This window comes from Pongo pygmaeus, chromosome 2 (assembly GCF_028885625.2).
Source record: "Pongo pygmaeus isolate AG05252 chromosome 2, NHGRI_mPonPyg2-v2.0_pri, whole genome shotgun sequence".
Lineage (NCBI taxonomy): Eukaryota > Metazoa > Chordata > Mammalia > Primates > Hominidae > Pongo > Pongo pygmaeus.
The window spans coordinates 47,396,454-47,419,983 of NC_085930.1; the positions used below are offsets into that span (position 1 = coordinate 47,396,454).

General features: G+C 36.0%; 1 protein-coding gene across 6 annotated transcripts in view; it reads right to left on the reverse strand.

Annotated features, from left to right (window-relative positions):
- Nucleotides 1-23,530, reverse strand: part of ZBTB20 (zinc finger and BTB domain containing 20) — an 838,685-nt gene that overhangs the window by 359,868 nt on the left and 455,287 nt on the right. For all 6 annotated transcript variants that reach the window (XM_054482786.2, XM_054482788.2, XM_054482789.2 and 3 more), the window contains one exon: nt 20,179-20,226. The gene's annotated coding sequence lies outside the window, so the exon portion shown is untranslated. The remainder of the gene's footprint in view (nt 1-20,178; nt 20,227-23,530) is intronic.

A 23,530-nucleotide genomic window follows, 5' to 3' on the forward strand; every position in this document is an offset into this window, starting at 1 on the left:
GTAATTTACTGTGTGTAAAATGCCCTGAGCCCCTTGGAGGAAAGTGCTATATAAATGTAAAATAATTATTATAATAATAATAACCTTGACTATTTAACTGATCAGTGAATTAGCCAGAAGATTTAGGCTGCCAAGGGACGAGGCTGAAACCATTATAAGTAGAAACACTTTACATCATCATATCTCATAACTGTTATCACAAAAAAGGGAAACAAAGGGTGAAAATTAAGATAAATCCATGTTCTCAACTGATTTAAATGACAGAGGATCACTAGTAATGATTCATGAAAGCCAGAAAATGCAAAAATGACAGCTGCATTGTAATTCTAACTCAGCCACATGTCCTGAGGTTTTGTACACTTTGGTCTTTTATTTGTAGGGAAAATATCTCATCAGTGCAACATCTAAAATTTAGCATTATGAAGGCACTTGACTATGCTTTTGCTTAGTTGAAATACGTTCATAATGTATCCCCTATTTGTAGGTAATGGTTTTTCTACCTAAAAAGTATTGATATTATTCTATGAAGTTCCAGGTAAATTTTGAATCGGTTGTTTACAATCTGACTCCCCATATACACACCCTAAGAATACACTCTAAGAAAACAATGGTGTATTTCTAGATCTAAATTTAGGAAACCAAAATATATAGAAGATATCTTTTCTTCCCAGGAAGAAAATGCTCTGGTACACAAACTCACTTGAGCTCAACTGTCTTCAGCTCTTACATTATTTGTTTTATTTATTTATTAGATTCATGAAGATTCTTCTACCAAAAGCTCAAGGGGCTGAACCCAGAACTTTCATATATTGAATGTGAATCACTTCTTAAACCATAGAAAGGAAAATAAAGGGCTATAGAAATCTTAATGGGCAAGCTCCAGATGCTCAAAAGCAATTGTTTAGTTACTCTACTTAGTTATGCATCATTCAAAACACTTTCTAACAATCGGGCAAGAAAGGTTCCTTTGTGAAGAACAGGCTTTGGGGCCTTGGACAAGTTTTAATTCTAGTTGTTTTATAGCTCATACAAAATAGTTGTGGTGCATATGTAAAGAGGTACTGTACTTACATGCAATAAAGTTTGCAGATGAGTATTTTGAAAATCAAAGAAAAGAAAACAAGGGGAGGAATGAGCATGTGGTACCTTGCTCTATTTTTAATTATTAACTTGTAGCCTCAAAGATTTCCATTTAGTAAGAACACATGTAAACTACGATGAATGAGTACTAGAAAATAAAGTCAATCAGTACAACTCAAATTATTTTGTAAAATGTGAAATTAAGCTTTAACCTGTCTATGTGGGAGGGTGATGAATAAATGAATGAATGAAGTAAAAAATCAAAGATACCGAGTTGTAACTGATTTTCTTTGCATGAAGTAGTAAATATTAATATTAGAAATATCTTTTGATTCAGATAAAACTGGCCTTGGGTACATAACACACAACACTGAAAAACATTTCAAATGTGGTATTTGTTTAAATATATATATACATAAACACACACAAACACACACAAGTCAAAAATATGGGTGTTCTGGTATAGCTTTCTGCCTTCAAAGGGTCTCTGGAAAAAAACAGAAGAAAAGGTATCCTATAAACTGCTTTTGCTGAGGTCACTAGTAGAGAGCAAATCGAGGCAAGTGCTGCCCAAAATAATCTCTATTACAAACATTTTAAAAATCTATCTTTCCTATATACACAATATTTTTAATTTTTAGTTTTATTTTATTTGCTGTATAGCTAACAGCATAGCCAATGCCCTGGTCTTCTAGCCACACTGTAATTTCTTGTCCTTGCATCACAACCCCAGCTGTACTCATCAAAGTGGAAAAACTGACAGCATTGTCTGAAAGACACAGCTTGGGAAAATTGCTCCTTGTAGTTCCCCTGTCAATGAATATTATCATATTTTTCTCATGGATAAGGTTACTGTACTGTTTTTTGCTGGGCAGGGGGTGGGGGGGCTTCTACATACTTAGCTACTAAGCACATTACCATTCCATTTGTGGAATGGACTAAATGTGACAATGCGAGCTGTAGGGTTAGCATTCCAATATTCTGTTTTAAAGTTTTTGTGTGTATATCTTTAAAAACAATATTTATTTATGTATTCAGAAGAAGTAAAATCACAATTATATTTTACTTGACATTACTGTTTTCTTAAGGAGGCTAACAGAAAAATCAATGGGTGGGCATAAAGAGAAAGAAATCATATGAGGCTACTACACATATTCTGTTACTGAATTTCTTTCACCTAAATATACAATGGAACGCTCTGAATTGTATATTTTCTTTTCCCATCATATTAAACTACAGCAAAGTTCTCGGGCTGACAGTAGAAAAACTGCACTTTAGTGTTCTAATGACCCACACCTTTCACATATTCACTTTGCTTAAAATTCTAGATGCTAACTCAATAAGAAAGAAACAAATTCAGAGTATTTCAGTCACCAATAACAACAGCAGTAACAATAACGATAATATTAATATCAGCTAACATTTATTTAACTCTTAGATATACTAGGTGCCATTGTAATCATGTGTATTAACTCGCTAAATCTTCACAACAACTCTACCAGAGAGTACTGTTATTACTCCAATTTTATTGGTGAGGAAATAGAGGCACAGAGAGATTAGAAACTTGCCCAAGATCACACAGTCAGTAAGTAGAGGAGTCAGCATTCAAACCTAGGAAGCAAGACTCTGTTACAGGATGAATATTTTGGTTGCTAAAGGCCCCATCTTCCTTACTTCTCCTGATCCTCTTCCCCAATTGATCAGCTTGCAGCATTCATTTGCTCTTCTCAACAAATTACATATTCATTTGCACACCGTCCGTTTAGAATAACACAGTAGTTATAAACTCAGGCTCTGGAGTCTAATATGAGGGTTTACTGCCACATATCAGTAGTGTTTAACTTTTCTGTGCCTCAGTTTCCTTCTGTGTAAAGTAGTAATAATAAAAGCAATTTCATGTATTTGTTGTGAGGGTTAAACGAGATAATGTATGTTAGAGCTCAATGGAAGGTCAATGTTCTATAAACATTAAGTTCATTATTATTGATTTTTATCTCTTAAGAAATAGAATCCCTTTTTCCAATTAGATTGTTTTTCATAAAAATTGTGAATATGAATCTTTTTTGTCTTGTGTAGGGGTTCCCAAATGTTCAACATGTTGAACTCTTAGATGTCCCAGGTACCACTGAAATCACGTGTATTAATGTTCATAACAACTCTGTCAGGTAATACTTATATTTACCCATAATATTATAAATGATATAATATACTAATGTCTAAAATTTAGTGAGAACTCACTCAGTGGACAAGTGCATTATGGCATTATCTCATTCTCCCTCTAAGCCTCTGAACTAGGGGATTTTCTTTTTTTTCTTTTTTGGAGCTGGAGTGTCACTCTGTTGCCAGGCTGGAATGCAGTGGCATGATCTTGGCTCACTGCAATGTCCGACTCCCTGGTTCAAGCGATTCTCCTGCCTCAGCCTCCTGAGTAGCTGGGATTACAGGTGTGTGACACCATGCCCAGCTAATTTTTGTATCTTTAGTAGAGACGGGGTTTCACCCTGTTGGCCAGGATGGTCTTGATCTCCCGACCTGATGCCTGCCTCGGTCTCCCAAAGTGCTGGGATTACAGGCGTGAGCCACTGTGCCCAGCCAACTAGGGGATTTTTATAATCTCAAGTTTATACAGGAGGAAACAGAAGCTCACCTCGGTCATCAGCTGGTAAATGTTCACAAATGTAAATTCTTAACCACAATGCCATACTACCTGCTAAAGAATGAATTTAAGGTAGATCTTTAGTATATATATTTGGTCTTGATGATGAATCAATTGAATTATTTATTTCTGTTACCAGAAACCTTGCACTTACAACAAACTAATGTGGCCTTGACCAGCCGCCGCCAGTCCCCAGGCTTCAGACACTGGTACCTGTTAGGAACTTAGCTGTACAGGAGGAGATGAACAGTGGACGAGCAAGCATTACTGCCTGAGCTCTGCCTCCTGTCAGATCAGCAGTAGCATTAGATTCTCATCGGAGCACAAACCCTACTGTGAACTGTGTATGTGAGGGATTGAGTCTGCACACTCCTTACAAGAATCTAATGCCTGATGATCTGAGGTGGAACAGTTTCATCCTGAAAACATCCCTGCCCCTCTAGTTCATGGAAACATTGTCTTCCATGAAACCGGTCCCTGGTGGCAAAAACGCTGGGGGCTGCTGGCCCAGACAATATCATTCCTTCTGTTAACTATTGAAAAGAAATGACTGTGTGTCAGGTACATGCCAAATACTGGAAATTTGAAAAAAAAAAAAATATATATATATATATATATATATATATATATATATATACACATTGTGGGTCTAAAACTGTCTCATTAAAAGCAGTTAATGATTTCATGTCATTTCATTTACTATCATTTTCTATGTTTACTCTTATAAAAATCAAACTTCTTCCTCTCCCCTTCCTCTCTCTGACTACTCTTTCTTATTTCTTCTTTTAAATCAAAGTTTTACAGTATTAACCTTACACAGATTTTTGCCCATAAGAAGCTTATATGTTAAGGCAAGGAACCATTTTAATTATATTTACTCTTCATTTTGAGTATATTTCTTTTTCATACCTGACAAAGACTTTTGAAATGACTAAAGAAAAGCAAAGCAATCTGATTCTTTATAAAAAAAACTTTCATATGCAATCTTTTGTCTGTAGTATTCTGATAATAGCTTAGAAATTTTAAAAGCAGGTTTTAGCTGGTTTTGTTCTTTTCAAATTGGCAGAATTTGATTTTTTTCCTCTTCACATTTGGATTCACTTTAAAAATCAACAAACAAGAAAATAAAAACATATTCAATTTAAAAAATACTCTCTCCATTGGTGCCTTGGCATCATCAACCAATATCAGCATCACTCTGAAAACCATTTCTATTCTTTTTTTTTAAAAAAAAGAGTTTTAAAATGCACACATAAAATGCACTTAAAATTGATTCTACTGTATTAAGGAGAGAGAAAATTTAAGGGCAATGGAGAGTTTTGCTGTAACCAACTCTTCAGTCAACTGCAGGATATTGTTAATACTGCCTTCACCTCCACACTGAAGATATAGGTACCATTTTGACTGTGCTTTTGAACAATATATATCTAAAGATTTGAAGTGAGTAACTTCAAAGTCAGTAGTTTTCATGTATACGTCGCAGAATCATTGCATCTTACGTATGACTTTAAGTTGTATTAAGCTGATAATTTCAAAAAGGAGACTTTCAATGAAAGAAAATTCCTGAAATTTGGTCATTAAATGGTTCAAGTATGTAGAATTACTTAAAATGTAATGCCAAAGAAAGGTATATTGTATTTATCTAGAAAGCATGAGCATAAGAATGACCTCAGAAAGTTAGTATAATTTATTATTTCATTAAAGATACATTTCTAGTCCATCTATTATGTGCTAGGCCTTATAATAGACAACAAAAATGCAAAGAACAACAAATGTGATCTGAAAAGTAGTAAAGTTTAGGGAAGATGGGACTAGTAAGAGAGAACAGAGGTGAGAAAATAAAGTGATTATAATTGTAACTGCCATGAGCTGAGGGCATATCATGCATTGAGGCAAGGTCCTAGGTGCTTAATATGAACAAGCCCTGCAAGACAGGTATCATAATCTTTGTCTCACAGGTGGTGTTGGGAAAACTGGCTAGTCATATGCAGAAAACTGAAACTGGACCCTTCCTTACACCTTATACAAAAATTAACTCAAGATGGATTAAAGACCTAAACGTAAGACCTAAAACCATAAAAACCCTAGAAGAAAACCTAGGCAATACCATTCAGGACACAGGCATGGGCAAAGACTTCATGACTAAAACACCAAAGGCAATGGCAACAAAAACCCAAAATTGACAAATGGGATCTGATTAAACTAAAGAGCTCCTGCACAGCAAAATAAACTATCATCAGAGTAAACAGGCAACCTACAAAATGGGAGAAAATTTTTGCAATCTATCCATTTGACAAAGGGCTAATACCTAGAATCTACAAGGAACTTAAACAAATTTACAAGAATAAAACAAATAACCCTATCAAAAAGTGGGCAAAGATATGAACAGACACTTCTCAAAAGAAGATATTTATGTGGCCAAAAAACATATAAAAAAACCTCATCATCACTGGTCAATAGAGAAATGCAAATCAAAATCACAACGAGATACTATCTCACGCCAGTTAGAATGGTGATCATTAAAAAGTCAGGAAACAACAGATGCTGGAAAGGATGGGGAGAAATCGGAATGCTTTTACACTGTTTGTGGAAGTGTAAATATAGTTCAACGATTGTGGAAGATAGTGTGGTGATTCCTCAAGGGTCTAGAATCAGAAATACCATTTGATCCAGCAATCCCATTACTGGGTATATACCCAAAAGAATTATAAATCATTCTACTATAAAGACACAAGCACACGTATGTTTATTGCAGCACTATTCAAAATGGCAAAAACTTGGAACCGACCCAAATGCCCATCAATGATAGACTGGATAAAGAAAATGTGGCACACATACACCATGGAATACTATGCAGCCATAAAAAAGGATGGCATCATGTCCTTTGCAGGGACGTGGATGACGCTGGAAACCATCATTCTCAGCAAACTAACACAGGAACAGAAGACCAAACACCGCATGTTTTCACTCATAAATGGGAGCTGAACAATGAGAATACATGAACACAGCGAGGGGAACATTACACACCGGGGCCTATCTGGGGGTCTAGGGCTAGGGGAGGGATAGCATGAGGACAAATACCTAATGTAGATGATGGGTTGATGGGTGCAGCAAACCACCATGGCATGTGTATACCTATGTAATAAACCTGTATGTTCGGCACATGTACCCCAGAACTTAAAGTACAACTTAAAAAAATTTTTTTAAAAAGATGTGATAAAATAAAAAAAAGAATTAACCACAGTGCCGTGCCTATTCTTCTATAACAGTATCTATTTCGCTCTATTTTATATTGAAGCTATTTATCTCCAAGTTTCTTTCTAGAATCTAAACAGTTAACAGCCTGAGGGCATTGACCTTGACTCTTGTCTAAGTTTTACAGACAAAAAAAAGAAGCACACTGCATTGATATACTTGGCCAAGTAATTATGTCCAAATGCTACAATGTCATAACCAGTGCTCAGTAACTATTAGATAAATAAGATAGAGTCATTCACTCAATCATTCTCTCCTGGCTGTTTCATTTAGTAATCTTGTATGCTCATTGAAGAAATTAAAAGCTGCTTTATGAAAATGTTTTCTGTTAATTTGAATAAAAACCTTTACACATCAACTAGACACAAAAGAGAAATCTATTGTTTGACAATTATTGTTACTGAATCAAAAAACAGTGGGGACATCTGCAGGGTACAGATCATGCTAGAGTCAGGGAAAACTGGTGATAAACTGCAGAAAGCCAAGAAATATACCAGCTTACAACTTAGCAGCACTGCCTCCACACAGTCTTTAGGTATTTATTGACTGTCTCACACTAATGCATGAGTGCCTGTGGTAATGGTAAAAGTATATAAATTTACTTGCCCAGAGATACTAATTGTTAAAACAAATACAACAATTTAATGGCAATACAAGAGAAGACAGACTAACATTTACAAAGCCATTTCTTGTTTAGGCAAGATAGTAGACTCTAAACATATATTATCTCATTTAAATTATCATTTAAAAACCCTTAGATTGTTAGTATTTACCCATTTTAAATGAAAACATAACTGAGCGTATAATTTTTTTTTTTTTTTTTTGAGACAGAGTCTCACTCCATAACCCAGACTGCAGTGCAGTGGTGCGATCTTGGCTCACTGCAACCTCCATCTCCTGGGTTTATGCGATCCTTCTGCCTTAGCCTCCAAAGTAGCTGGAACTATTAGGTGTGTGCCACCATGCCCCGTTAATTTTTGTATTGTTAGTAGAGTCGGGGTTTTGCCATGTTGGCCAGGCTGGTCTCAAACTCCTGACTTCAGGTGATTCACCTGCCTCGGCCTCCCAAAGTGCTGGGATTACAGGCGTGAGCCACCATGCCCAGCCTGTAAATCTTAACTAAATTCCCAGAGGCAAAATTATTAGAAGGCTGGGAGCCAGGATTAAAAAACATAAAACCCTTGGCTTTTCCATTTATTTTACATTGCCTCTTCTTAGAATCCACTTCTACACCAAAGCAGTTAAAATCAATGTGGATTTGTATTTTAATAGAAGGGTTTATGGAGTAGTGGGAAAGATAGCAAATAATAACTATGTTTATTGAATACTACTGTTCCTAACATTTTGAACCTATCCAATCATGTAATCCTACAACAATCTTTTGGAGGTGAGTGCTATTATTATTATTGCCACTTTGTAACAGAGAAACTAAGCCAAAAAGAAGATAAACGTTTGAAAAGTCATAAAGCTAGGTAGCTGCTGTGCAGCTGAACTTGACAGCCTATAGCCCACAGAGTTTAACCATCATGCTATGTTGCTTCATTAGGTTGAAAGGTTATTAAATGAAATGGCTTAAACAAAGTTCTAAGCACATGGCATGGCACAGATAGGTCTTCATTAAATGTTAGTCAGTTTCTTTTTTTTCTTCAATCTCTAAAATTCTATAATAATAATAGCTTTATTTTCAAAGTAATTCTGCTTTTTAAAGACTTTATGACATCTGATTTAAATTTCACAAAAAAAGGATGGTGAATGTGGAATAAATCTTCACTAAAATGACACTGAAGATTATTTAAAGGCATAGAATGTTACTCACAACACAGATGTAAGAGACAAAAGTAGAAACAGTGTTCACAGTGTTTTACCAAAAACAAAAAGGGCATATATGCACAGGAAAAAAAAATGATTAGAAAAGTATATCCCCAAAGTTTGACAACAAATTACTTCTAGACGACTGTGGGGATTTTAATTGTCCTCTTGTAATTTATGCTACACACAGAATTCTACACTGCCTTTTGTATGCTTTCTATACTAAGAAAAAATAAAAAAGAAGAGTAGTACTCCTTTTTTGAGATCATAATACTGAGGGGGGAAAAATCAGTAGAAATGTGTGAGATTTCACCCTCAGTGATAGAGCTGGAATAGAATTCGCACTCTTCATCTCTAACCTACTGTGTTTTATCTGACCCTTGTTTTCTATTCAGTGCTTACCATAATTGATGAATTCAAAAGTAATCTATGATGAAAACCCCTGAAGGTGATTAGAGAGACTGTGATTGTAAATGTGGTATCAATCACTAACACAAAAGTCCCTTATACCTCATCAGGCTTCTTAAGTTGTTTATTCAAGCCATTTGTTTCTGAGTCCAAACTAATAATATATGTGATAGACTGGATTACTTTCTCTAATTCTTCACTCCCTCTCTATAATAGAACTTTACATCCATAAACTTTACCATATGACTTTAATGTAACTCTCAGTAGAGTATGTGTTAATGTGGGAGATGGGATATATATTTCTGTCTCTTGGCTTTGAGCTTGGTTAAGTGACTTGCTTTGACTAATGAAATATTAGTAAACATGAAATGAGCAGAGACTTTAGGTATTTTCTGTGGGAACAAATTCTGTAGTTGTCAATAGTTTATCTTCCTAGATTAAACGTTTGATAAACTTTTCTAAAAGAAGGAATTTTTTTTCAGAGATAAATATAGATAACATGGAATATCATGTCTTTTTGTATTTACCTGGAGCCAAAGTAAACTACTTGGAAAATTAGGGTACCTTTTCCTGGACTATTCCTCATCCTTTAGTTTCTTCAGTCCAGACTGGGACATTTTGGTTAAAAAGGAGTAGGCTTATGATGTTAAGGTGATCATCTTGGTCACCATACCCCAGAAAAAATCTTTACATATCCATGTCTTAGACACTGAGGTACAGAAAGAGAGTTCCGAACTTTCCATTCCATTGTCATTTGTGTTGTGGAGCCTTATTAATCTGTCTCTTGGAAGGTGGGAATCAGGCTATGAATGGACAATAATCCATGGGGGGCAGTCAACAGTAGAGAAGAAGTTGCTGCAAATTGATTAATACAAACCAACCAACCTGAGTACCTGGCTCATTTTAGGTTCTCTCCAAAGGCTTCAGTACAGGCAGTAACTTAGAAGGTAATCTCAAAGGGTAAGACAATAATAAGCATTGACAGTAATAAGGATTGGCCAGGATCTCTGAGATTTATACAAAATGGCTCCAGAGGTAGACATTAGAAAGAAATAGAGGCTGGAACATCTCTATTTCCAGCTCTATTCCTCCTTTAGTTGAGAGTTTCCCCAGAGCATTAAGTTCCACTTCTGTAAGCCCCACTCTCCCCATCCTAGATTTTTTGAGATCTCCCAGCATTGGAAAAGGTCCTGGGGCAGAAGGAAAAGCATATTTGAGGTGGGAGCATATTTGAGGTGGGAGTCTGGGTTAGTAGAGAACGGCTTCAGGTGCAGCTGAAGGGACCATGACAGTACTGCCTGACATCTCTGAGGGACCGTGACAGGATTTTGACAGCCATATCTGCCACAGAAGCCTGTAAAGACTTGGGGTGGGGGGTGGTGGTGTATAATATACTGTGTAGTCTGATATTGCATCCTTTATTGTCTGGGGAAGGTTAGGCTGCATCTTCTTTATTAAATTATATTCCAAACAAGGTGTCTCCTCTGACTCCTGCATGAAGTCAAACTTTGGGACAGTAAATCCTACACTGTCCAGCTAAGAAAAATGACGTGTTGTTAATAGGCTTAACTGATTCTCTTGCTATGATGGCAAGATCAGATTTTTAGCAGTGCTTATGAAAATCCTGACACTCATTCACCAATTATTTTCTTCTAGGAGTCTAATATGTATTCATCTTCCCATATTTCAGGGAAGAAATGGTTGAACGACTTTAGGGAGCTTTTCCCAAAATGCTGACGCATTTTTGCAGCATTTTGCCGTAATGGGACCTATTGAAAATTTTTCTGACGTTCTGAATTTGTGGCATTAAGATTTGTGGTGGTGTTTTTGCATCTGGTTTGTATTTATTTTTGTTTTTATTAAAATATAGGAGAAATTGGGACAGGTTAAGAGTTGCACCTAAATGTATGAAGCTTGAGGTCTTTGAACATAAATGAGTTAGATATACAGAAAGTTATTAAGACCTTTAAGCATTTGTAAACATTTCATCATTGCTGACCATATCTATTTACTTTAGTTAACCCTGCCTGAGCAGCTCCTGCATTGCTACAAAGATAAAGGTGGGGTCACTTAAAAATTTGCCAAGCTGTGAAAGAGTTTTCTGGAGAAAATTGGTTTGGGGACTCAGAGCATAAAGATAAACAATGGATACTTTTATGGTTACAGGAGAGGAGCTGATAAACCCCTCATTCCTCTAATGTAATGTATAAAGGAAAATATTGTATTCCTGGTCCTCAGAAATGGGGTGGTGGCAGGGTAAGCAGGTTATATGAACACACATGTCTTCCCTTCGACAATGAGTGGGCAAGCCTTTAAAAAAAGGTCTGAAAAAATAAAGAGCCCTGGGGACCATTTAGGCTCTATCAGTGAGTTCTATCCTGAGATATCAAATCCAGTTGCACAGAATCTAAATGTCAATATTTACAAAGCTCTTTCCATCTTATATCCCGCTTCCTTTTTCTTTTATGCTCTTTCTACTCCTTTTCCTTCCTCCCTATTCCCTTGATCCCCTACATCATTCTGTTTTCCCATTTGCTCTCATTTCCTAACAACCCCCATCCCCATTAGTCAGTCCAAAATCTGTTCATCCCGCTATAGGCTTCAGTGATGGAAAAGAAAGGGCCCCAAACAAAGCCACCATCCAGGACAAGGAGCTCCAGAGGGTGGTGAATTGGTGATTGAGGTAAAGCCTGGGGACTGAGAATGTTCACTGCTCTGGAGGTTCTTAGCCCGAAAAGTGATTAGGCATCAGCAGGCTTGATAGCTGTATCAAGCCTCATGATTTCAGAGCTTTCATGAGCTGACAAGGACTTGCTAATTTCAAACTTTCTAACCAATTACAATCACAAAGAACTCAGGACAACAATCAGTGAGCAAAATGAAACTGCTGGAGTGAAGCAGCCCTCGGCAGGTTTCACTCTTGTAGCTCTGCTACGCAATGTGCAGCTGGGACTCTGCTTCAATAAGTAAATAAAAATACATTATAAAATACAAACATACACAATGGATCCCACTTGCTGTCTTGTTCCTAGTAAAGGGGTATGTAGGAACGCTGTCTTGCATTCATTCAGTCCATTAATTTCTGATGGTGTTAATTAAAAACTTTTGATGCTGGTTTGAATGGAAAATACCTCAAACAGTGTTTCCTTTATTGAAACACCAAGTTCCAAGTCTTGGATTATTAGGTTAAGCTCTGTCAGTAGTGAGACCAACATAAATGCTTTTCATACCATATGCTTTGACAAAAGAGAATAGTAATAATAATAATAAATAAATGAAAAGGAAGAAGAAAAAGTGTTTAGATTGAAAACTCCTTTACTTCACCAACCTGTTTTTTTAAGGACTAAACTGAAAATCCAGGTCCCTGAATGTAGAACATAGAATTTAAAAAAAAATCTTTTTTCAAATCTTTATGGAACATTCAAATCACCCAGTGTTCCAGGACCTGAATTTTTTATATTTTAAAATGAAGAAAGCTGCTTAAAATAAGTGAATCAGCTGCTAAGTGATTTCTCTCTGTCTTTTCCTCTACTCTCTCTTTAAAAAGACTGGAAAATGCTTAAAATGGTATATGCGATTGATATGTGCAGCTTAAGGAGCTTAATATAATTACTGAGGACTCAGACTTTCTATTTAAAAATAAGATAGGGTAGGGTAATAGAAACTCTGAGTGGTGAGTATTCATCCCTTGTGATGGTGAGGTGTGGGAAATGTTTCCAAATGTTTAATCCACTGAGCAAGGTAAGGAGTGAGAAGCAGTTACTCACAGAATTTGGTGTCCTTCTGAAAACCTAGGGAAGCCTAGGAAGTCCAGAGAACAACTGAGGAGGATAGTATGAGAGATGCTGTGCAGGAAACAAGCAAATAAAATATCCATTTCTTCAATCCAATGGTTTTGTGAAGTATTAAGCAAACCACCAAAACATTCTGATTGATTTTTAAGACTCTTCTCTAATTTTATTTTTTAATTACTCTTCCCTTTGTGTATTGGGGTCTGAAGCCTTGGGCACCCATTCTGAGAGGTCCTGTAAATGTGTCTCACATATGCCCGTTTCTCTTTTGTTTTCTAATATACCTTTCTCTATCATTTTTCATTTCCCAACCTGTTTATTCACACTGTCGGCAACGTCATCTGAATCCTTGAAAAACCACAAGACTTTCTCTTTATTCCCCCCTGAAGGCCTTCATCACTCTTGTTCTTGTTTTGATCTACGTATCTCTAACGAGAATGAAGTTCTCCATAAAGGCTAAGCAGTTTGGCAGAACTTCCTTCCTTCCCTCCCTAACCGCAGGCTGTATTGACCTCACCCTCTTGGATCAGTTTGCTAAAATGGCCTCCAAACTTTATGTAATATGATAGTGAACCTTCAACAACAACAACAGCAATAACAACAACAACAACAAGAGCAACAGAATAACTTCAGTGTAAGGCATGTGAGAAAAATACGCAGAGTAATAGAACTAAAACTCCATAAGGGAAATGGGCCTGAGCAAACCACAACATGGGTCTATTTGTTAACAAAATGTATGATTTTTCCCCAGAGTACATTGATAGAGGATATTGCCTACAAAGGACCAGTAAATGTAAATTAACTAACAGATATGTAGCAAACGAATGCATTTAAAGATGATTTCCAGCTGAAATGATTTTTTTTTTTTTTTTTCTGGAGACCAAGTTTTTGTTAAACTTAATCCTTACTCTCTTTCCTTTCCAGCAGCAGAAACATCTGGTCGGTTTTAGATTCCCCTTGGATTTCCAACTTCAAAGGGAATTATAAAGAATAACAAATTCATGTACTGGCACTAAAAAAAAATTAGAGCAGCAGGAGAGAATGGTAAAATTGTCCTTATTTGACTGCTAGTGACAGGCGCCACAGGCAGAACTATGAGAAAAGACAAAGGCAAGATCACCAGTTGACAACCAGAGTTCCTGCAAGAGACTGAATCTTTGGCTACATGCAAATACATACAGGGCCCTTAACAATCCATAAGGAGATTTACTTGCTTAAGGAAAATAAATAGGTAAATAAATAAAAGGAGTTGAAAGGTAAAAAAAAAAGAAAGAAATGAGTTCATGTTTGCCTGTCACATAGTTTGTTGAAATAATAACAAATAAACCAATAAGTGTTTATTGAAAGAATGACCTGGAAATAATTTTAAAGATCCACTTAACCCCTTGGGTTTTATTTGATTTAAAGAAAATTGTGAGAGTTCTGATTCTACAAAGGGCTGGATAAGTCATCCAAGAAATAATACAGGCTCTTAAGAGTCCACTAAACTCGGATCTCCAAAGGTCTTAAAAGTAGTTTCTGTTTCTTCTTTGGCTCCAGATCCTTATTATCAAAAGATGTGACCAGAAATCAAAGTCTTCCCAGTGGCCAGGCGCGGTGGCTCACACCTGTAATCCCAGTACTTTGGGAGGCCAAGGCAGGTGGATCACTTGAGGCCAGGAGTTTGAGACCAGCCTGGACAACATGGTGAAACCCTGTCTCTACTAAAAATACAAAAATTAGCTGGGTATGATGGCGCACATCTGTAATCCCAGCTACTTGGGAGGCTAAGGCACAAGAATCACTTGAACTGGGGGGACGGAGGTTGCAGTGAGCCAAGATTGCACCACTGCAATCCAGCCTGGGTGACAAAATGAGACTCCATCTCAAAAAAACAACAAAACAACAACAACAAAAAACCAAACTAACTGTTCAGTACATGCTCAGTACTTGGGTGATGGGATCATTCATACTCCAAACCTCAGCATCACACAATATACCCAGGTAAAAAGCCTGTACATACATCCTCTGAATCTAAAATAAAAGTTGGAAAAAAAAAAGAAATTTGTAATTGTGTCAAGTTGTGTTTGACATCACTTTATAGAAATGGATTTATTCTTCTCCTCTATCATTTTCTCAGCAAAACTGAAACACACTTCTAGAGTGCAGGTCTTGATATAATCAGACATGAGAAAATGAGAACAGTTAGAGAAAATACAATTTTGCCATTGTAATTACCTCTTACAAACAGCCTTTCCTCTTTCCTGTTTTATGTGCAATGTGTACAGCAACAACAATAAAAATAAACAAAGACATGATTAACCAATCAACTTGTTTCTCCAAAGAGAGAAATAGTTAAGGGCTAAAGTGCCTTTCAATAATTAATTATAAGAGTCTTTAAACTTAGTATTCAGAGGTTACAGATTTCCATACCACAAATACATTAGGTTGATTCACAGAGTGGCCATCAAATACCCAGAAAGCAAATTACTTTTGACCAAAATGTATACATCAACAGTACAGTTAGGAATGTTTTCACAGAGGAGGACAGAACATACATAACCAGTTCTCTATGGAGCCTAGCACAGTGTCCCATGGACCAATCCACATAAGATAAGACCATCTACAGAGCGTATTCTTCATATCACAGACTCTAGGTAAGAAGAAAGTATTCTCTAGGTAAGAGGAGAAAAACAAGTGAAGATTTCTTTCGTTAACACTTCCACCATGAAAGGAATGAGCTGACTACAGAACCATTTTCTTCAATATTTTTGTCTTGAGTGGGGTTTTTATCCTTCCTTCACCACCCTAGGTAGAGCAGAACCACCAAAGTTCTCTCATTACGGTAATGTCATAAATCCCATCCTATGGCAGTTGTGCATGATCCTGTGTTATGCATCCAATAAAGTTTATTCAGAAAATATGTCAGCTTCATTAAACAGGGATCTGATGATCTGAACAAACCACTTATTTTGCTTTTGTGACATGTATTGGTATCCTTAGGTCTAAAATGAAAATCTTGGTTGGTGGGGGTATCTGCCAAGGATTCCCTGCCTTATGTAAGCAGAATCATCTAACCACAATTCTGAGCTTAACTGGGGGAAAGGAGGTGGAAGGTGTATTGTACTAGTTTGTTCTAAGAAATGTCTTACAGCTTGAGGATACGTGAGGTCACAAATGTAACAACAATTGAACTAACACCAAGAGCCAAAGAGGCCAAGGATAAGGAAACCTGAAGCAAGAGAAAAAGGTGTACGTGTACATACACCAGGAAGCAAATGCTATCATTAATAATAATTATTGTTATTACAGCTATTAGAATGATGAGGCATTGATGGTTCACTTGGGTGAAATATATAATACATAAGCTAGAAAGAACCGTGGGTAAACTTATGGCTTTTTTTAAAAGGCAGTTTATATTCTAGGTTTATGTGATATGAGACACATAATTTAACACCACATGTAAGAATAGGATGCTGAAAGAAGTGAAGAAGACTTGCAGCTTTAAAATAGTATAATGGCTAGTTCCTACTGGTCTTTTCTCGTGACACCTGCCTTAGCCAAGCCAACCAATATAGTTCCAACCTTTTCTGATATTTTAATGATGATGACAGGCCCAGAGTAAAGCAGACGAAATAATCAGAAGATCCAGAGGGGAAAAAGAAATGGAAAGAAAAAAAAAAGAGTTTGTATTGTTTATACCATCTAATCTGACAAATTTTATATATGCTCTCTGTTTGCTTGGGATAGTTTATTGCTAATGTTATGACTTTCTCTTTTTTTTCCATGTGCTTTGCTCTACCAGTTTTGGCTGAAAATATTTTGTATATGTCCATACTGTAAACCCTCGTATTTTTCTAGAGATTTAGTGTGGTGGGAAAACATTTTTTTCTTCCCCAAGGGTTAGGCACATCAATATTCTAGCTACTCACTTTCGAGGCCAATGGAAAATGTGCTCCTAAGATTAAATAGACCTGAGTAACACATAAATTCAGTTTATACTGATGCAGTATGTTGCATAGTTACATCCTGAATTTCTGATGAGTGTAATACACCTGTTGGACAACACATCACTACTGAATAGTCACTGACCTACAATTCAAAGACAGTGAGACAGCACAAGACTACAGATACAGGTTCTCTACAGACAGCCTGATTTGTACAGAGCATTCCTCATCTGTGGAACTCTGTGTGTAAAGGATCTAGGCTAGCCATGGAAAGCTGGCTCATAGAGGGTCCTCTAAAATATTTTTAGAATAAACTAGAGCAATAATACAAGCAAAAAGAGCACCCTTTGTTATACAATGCATAATTTCTTCCCCCCCAAACATGGTGTTTAAAAATATGATTCAGATTTTTATTATATAATTCCCCCTTTTACATATTTCTAAATGCCTCACATACCCATCACATGTTTTCCATGTCTGCCAATAACCTTAATTAAAAACTATAAACTTTTAAAGCCAGTGTTACATTTGATTTAAGTAGATTTGCCATATTTATCTGGTATTGGTTGGCTGCAGCCAGACTGGAGTTCTAAGTAATCAGGGGACTATGCTTTCCTTTCACCTCAGGTAAGAAATTGTATTCAACACATGCGTAAACCCAATAATAAGTATAATTAATGCTGTATAGATCTGGCATGCAAATTAGCATCCTAAATTTGAGTCAGGTAAAAAAAGTACCAAAAGAAAATAGTTCCTCCAAGAAACCTAGCCAAATCTGTGAAATATTTCTCTAGGCAACCAAATTGCCCTGTGGCTTACAGATGTGTCTAAGAATATTAGGAAACTCACTGATGAGATTTTACAATCAATTGTTACATGTTAGAAAATATGATGTCAGGATACTATGAAGAAAAATACTACTATATACAATAATAAGAACTATTTATCTGAATAGTTTTTAACATTAACATGTAAAAAATATCCTGATGGATCTGAAATAATGATGTACTAAATGCTACAATGTCTGGTGTTTGCTTCAACATAACATGGCGATATAGTGAGAAAATAATAGGCCATTAGTCAGTCATTGTGCAAGCTGGTGATGGGTACATGGGAGTTCATTATAGTAATTTGTCTATATTCATGAATTTAAGATTTTTTATCATAAAAAATTTAAAAACATATACTGATTTGAACTTTTATTCATTTATTATTTGTTGACTGATTCATTTACTGTTTATGCAAGGTATTATTGAGATATAAATAATAATAATAATAATAATGCTCTTGTTGGGCATTTAGGTTAAATAAGCTATTCCTCTTCAGGAATATTATATATTTATTTTAAATGTTTATAAGGTCTATGTAATTACATATTTCTTAGGTTAAATTTTGAAAGCAGGACACAAAATTATATAGAAAGTATGATAACATCATGTTTTAAAAATATATCCTCAGGGGAAAATGAGAGTAAGGAAATATATCAAATGGTTATTAATGATTGGATTTAAATTATAGAAATAATTACTTTAATTTTTCTTCATTTTACTCCTATGTGTTTTTCTAAATTATTTTTAATGAGCATGTATCATTTTAAAATGAAAATAAATATTTATTCATTAGTGGAAAAGATATGCTCTCCTTTCCCAAGGAGCTTTTCATTTACTGAAACAGAGAAACTGCAAACACACAGCATTGCCCAGATAGTTTAAATCTCCATACCTAGAAGGGAAATACACCCGCAGGAAAAGAAACGTCAATACAGATTTTATCTGATCACAGAAACATAAAGAGCTTTCTCTGTGTTGGATAGCAAGAGGGAAGAAACTGGCTTGTTTGCAAGCCAGCAAAAGCGTGAAATTCAGTTCTTTTTGTGATGAGATCATTTTGTGATACATGCAAAAGGAGCGACAAATTAAAGTTACTAAATAAGCCTTTCCCTTGAGGTCCTGAGGCTTACACTAATATGAGTTTCTTTTGGGGTAGCATAGCAAGTAAAGCATGGGAGTGGGGAGGGAGGCGAAGCTACAATCCCGAAGGCTCCTGGCCTTCACTGGTGAGACGGATATGCTCAGAGAGACAGAGATAGATGTACAACAGAATCAGAAACAACAACACAGTGACAACTATGGATTATGCACAATGGATATGGAAAGTCTCTGTTAGACAACTATCTTTATTACCCCAAGAGATTATTTTCCTCAGTTTATGCACATTCATATAAAGTGAAGTCAAGAGAGTAACTTTTAAAGGTTTGGATGAATATGATGTTCATGACTAAACAGGCCTAGATGGAGCCAGGCAGAACACAGTTAGAAGCCAGGCAAGTCACCCTTTTCCTCCCCCTCCCTCTCCAGTATATTTGCCAGTGCATTTCAGTGCAGGTCAGCCTCTAGCAAAGTCAGCTGTTTCAAGCTCTGATTGGATAATACTTTATCTATACACCCTCAGTCTTGACCTGCACTTTTCTCCCAGTCATGGAAATATCAAGAATTCTAGAAGGCCACAATACCAATCTTTTTGAAACTTTACAAACTTTACCAATTTTCACTACAAGACACCTAGAAAAATCTTCAAGCCTATGCTTACCTGTAGCCCTGGTTTTGGTCCTCTTACTTAACTGGTAAAAGAGGATAGCCTTATTTATGTCTTTGAAGGGTATTTTCCTTTTTTGCTTGTTGGTAAGTACAAGAGCAACCATGTCTGATTTTAAGATTGATCCAAATGAAGCAAATGCATTTCAAATTTACAGAATACCACAGAATACTAATGGGTAGTTCAGAGTATCACTAAATGTGTTTGGAGGGTTTTGAGTTTTTTCAAAACATACAGTGTTCCACATAGGAAACATCAGTGCCCAACTTCACCCTATCACTCTTTCTGTCCATTCAGGAGTCTCCTCTGGAAATACATCTTTCTGGAGGGTCTTCCAAACAAATCCTTTGAATACTTCCATCTTGTTTAGCAGAGTCATTCTAAAATATTTGTCAAAATCTGTGATAATAGGTTCTGGAGATCATGTTTCTTATTCTTCTAAATGCTGGTATTTCAAATGAACAAATAGGATATTAAAGATCCGTCCTTTACCAATGTCAAAATATGTTCTGTCAAAATTTAGTATTGCTAAAGTTTAGACCCAAAGACTCACCACAGCCTTTGGATCTCATATTTTCTGAGGTTCATGGAAAGATATTTGACTTCTTTGCACCTCAATATTTTGGACTGCCATTTAGAGATAATGAGAGTTACTTACCAGACAGCAATGTCATGAGGGATATCCTGTTAGTAATGATGAAACATTCTGAAATAAAAAGAGTATGGGTAAGTGCTAGGTATTTATTTTAATAAATGTATGACAACATGGTAATCATAGAAAATAACCCATTTATTCCTCACTTTGGGATACTGACTAAGTGGTAGTATATAAAAAGTAAAGGATGTTTCCCTTTGGGAATGGAAATAGAATTGTGCACTTAGAAAGTAGCTTTCGTAACTGCCTGCATGTTTAACTTTAAGGTCTCTAACCAGTTGCAACCAGTTATGAATGACTTGCTGCCCATTTCTGCAATTCACTGTAACTTGTGTTGAGAAGGTTATGTTTTATGGTTAATTATCCATGGTCTGTTTAAAAAAATAAATCAAACCATTGTAAACCACTAGGATTTGCAGCTCCATTTGAACTTTACTGTAATTTTGATCAAACATTTTGTACATAAAAACAAACTGGTTTCTCTTTGTTTTTAGTTGTTTGTTATTTGTGTTATAAATATTGCGGCAATGGTGGGAGAATAAGCTATGGATTATTTACCCTCGGTTTCATGAGTTGTGAGTTATTGGCCTTATCCTCCTTTATAAGTATAAATAAATGTATAGTATTATATTCCAAGTCCTGTAAGACACATGAAACGAGTGAACTGAAACCTTTTAGATCCAAAATCTTTTATGCGAAGTCATAGAACAACAAAACAAAACCCAAATTAACATTTAAAAAGCTTCTACTGTGGAGCAACAAAGTCTTTAAATATTATATAATCTGCATTTAAAAAATTGCTCATCTAACAGGCAGCAGTCTATCAATCATTCTACAAGCTTTTCAATGCCTTTAACATTTAGAAGCTACAGGTGGTTTTCCTACAGATCACCAAGCACCCCCAATACCACTACCACAATGAAAACCTTGAAAATGGCCAGCATGACTACTTTAAGCCAAAATTGATTTAGAAAAATCAGGAATTCGTGTAGCTAAAAGTAATGAAACACTATATAAAAGAAGAACCCTATAGAATTTTTTTATAGTTACCATCCTAGGACCTATACAAACAAAAGAAGTCCAAAAACAATTGTCCAGAGAAAATGAGAAAAACCAAGATTCAAAGGACCCTGTGGCAGAGTGCATGAGGAGCATACTCGATAGCTAGAATCATAAGTATCTAACACATTTGCATATGAAACTTAATGAGGATCACCAAAGTAGCTTGCTAAAAATTATGTTTGTTAAATCGGCCAACAGTCTATACAGCACCGACCCCTAAAAAGAACCTCTAGGAAAGATGTAAAATTGTCTTCTGATGTTTGCTTCTTTTATAAAGGCAGAAAGGATAAAAAGGACTTTCTCATAAAATGAAGTGATCGGTCCACTACTAGAGCCTGAAGAGTTAGTTCTGTATCAGATTTCTTCTTACCCTTTATTACTTGCATGGCTTACTGCTTACCTGCATCAGCAGTCTGCAGGGTTGGCCATAGCAGGTCCCTTACCAGTTCACTGAAACACGGAAAATATTTATGATGGTACTATTATGTGCCAGACACAACTGGACGGATTCTGCTTGAAAAGGTAAGTCAGTAACTGAGGTTCTTGTTGCCACATTAAAAGAAAAAATCTATCCCTACTGCCAACAGCAATAAGAAGAGAAGCTAGGGTGAAAGAGTTGTTAAAGACTTATGAAAAATTCGAAACTGTTTAAAATTCTCCCTAGCTTCTTTTCTTGCATGTCCAAGTAACAGAAAGCTTAGGCCTGCCACCTGTCCTAAGCCTGGATCCCATATTAAAAAAATAAAAAAACAGAAAAATGAGAAACAGCTAATGTCTTCCCAAGGCCTTGGTTACAACAGAAAATGAGAGCCGAGAAGTCTACATTGGCACACATCGAGATGTGAAAGGTCAGTCCTGCCCTAGTATGGTTCAGAGAGCGTGAAAACCCACCAAGATGAAAATGGAAGCTATTCTGACAACAGGAGGCAGGGAAAAAGTTCGAAGAATTTTCCTCTGCTTCTTTCATAACAAGATACTTTCAACTATTTTTGACAACCAATAAAATGCAAATCTCCCTCACTTTTGTGTTCTAAGTTTTTTTTTTTTTTTAATCTAAGCAACCCATTTGAAAATTAGGGTACTCAGAATAACTTCTTGTATACAGAACTACACATTTAAAAAGCTTTGTGCAGATTGTTAATCATATTAAAATTATATCATAAACAATGCACTTTACATGGTGCAAATGTTTTATGTTTTTTTCTTTTGACAATCAGGCACCTACATGCAAAACTGCATATTGGAATTCAAACTCAACTATAATACATGTAGAGGAACCCTTAGAAAAATGCATGTGGCAATATGATATCCCAGTTAGAGACCAGAATATTCTGACCAATTTTCATTATTTCTCTGTAATAAATTTATCTGAGCTATAGATCCTCTTAAGAAAATAAAGCTAAATGGAAAAGCATTGATAAAATACATTAAATATATATATAATAGCTTAGTCATTATTCATATTAAGATCAGAAAAGATTTCCGCAAGTCATCACAAATACAAAGATGGGATAATACCAATCTCGATCACACAGTTGTTAAAACAGAGAACCACACATTTGGGCAATAATAGTTTTGATTTTTATCTTGTGCACCAGATTTTTCCATACAAAGGAATTCTAAATTGCAATAGTTAACACATAAGACAGTGTTAAACAAATTCATAACTTTAGTAAAATTAAATGAACCAATTTCTTATGGCTTTAATATCCAGAAGTAAAGTATGATCTTAAAGAATGATGCTGATCTGAGATACAAGGAGATCAAGCGCTTCAATAGTTCCTCCTCACACACTAATGATCGCATCCATCCTCTCTTCCACCCACCTCCCACCTTTTCTGGTTGTATTAAAAACAATCAAAACTACCACCACTGCTGCTACCCTTCACACACCTGAACTTAATTTCTTCTAAGAGATGCCTAACAGTGCCTAGGGCTGTGCTATCACTTTATATCCATTTTATGACCGCTTGAGAGGCAGAAACTAAAAAGGAAGACCAAAACAAAACAAAAAATCCCTCCAACCTCCCTTATCAGACAAATGCCTGGTTCCCAGAGGACATCAGTTAGTTAAGCGAAACCAAATATTATAACAGGGAAGAAGGACTGATAAATTGCATACAAATCTCACTGTGCTCCCACTTAAGGTGGAAAGGGAGTTATTCCAATGAAAGAAAAGGGGGAGGGGGTTGTGGGAAGGAGTGAAGGGCTACAGAAAGAGCGAGAGAAAAAGAGAGAGAGAAAGAGAGAGATTTACTGTACATTTGAGACATTAAGAAGGCAGTACAGTGAA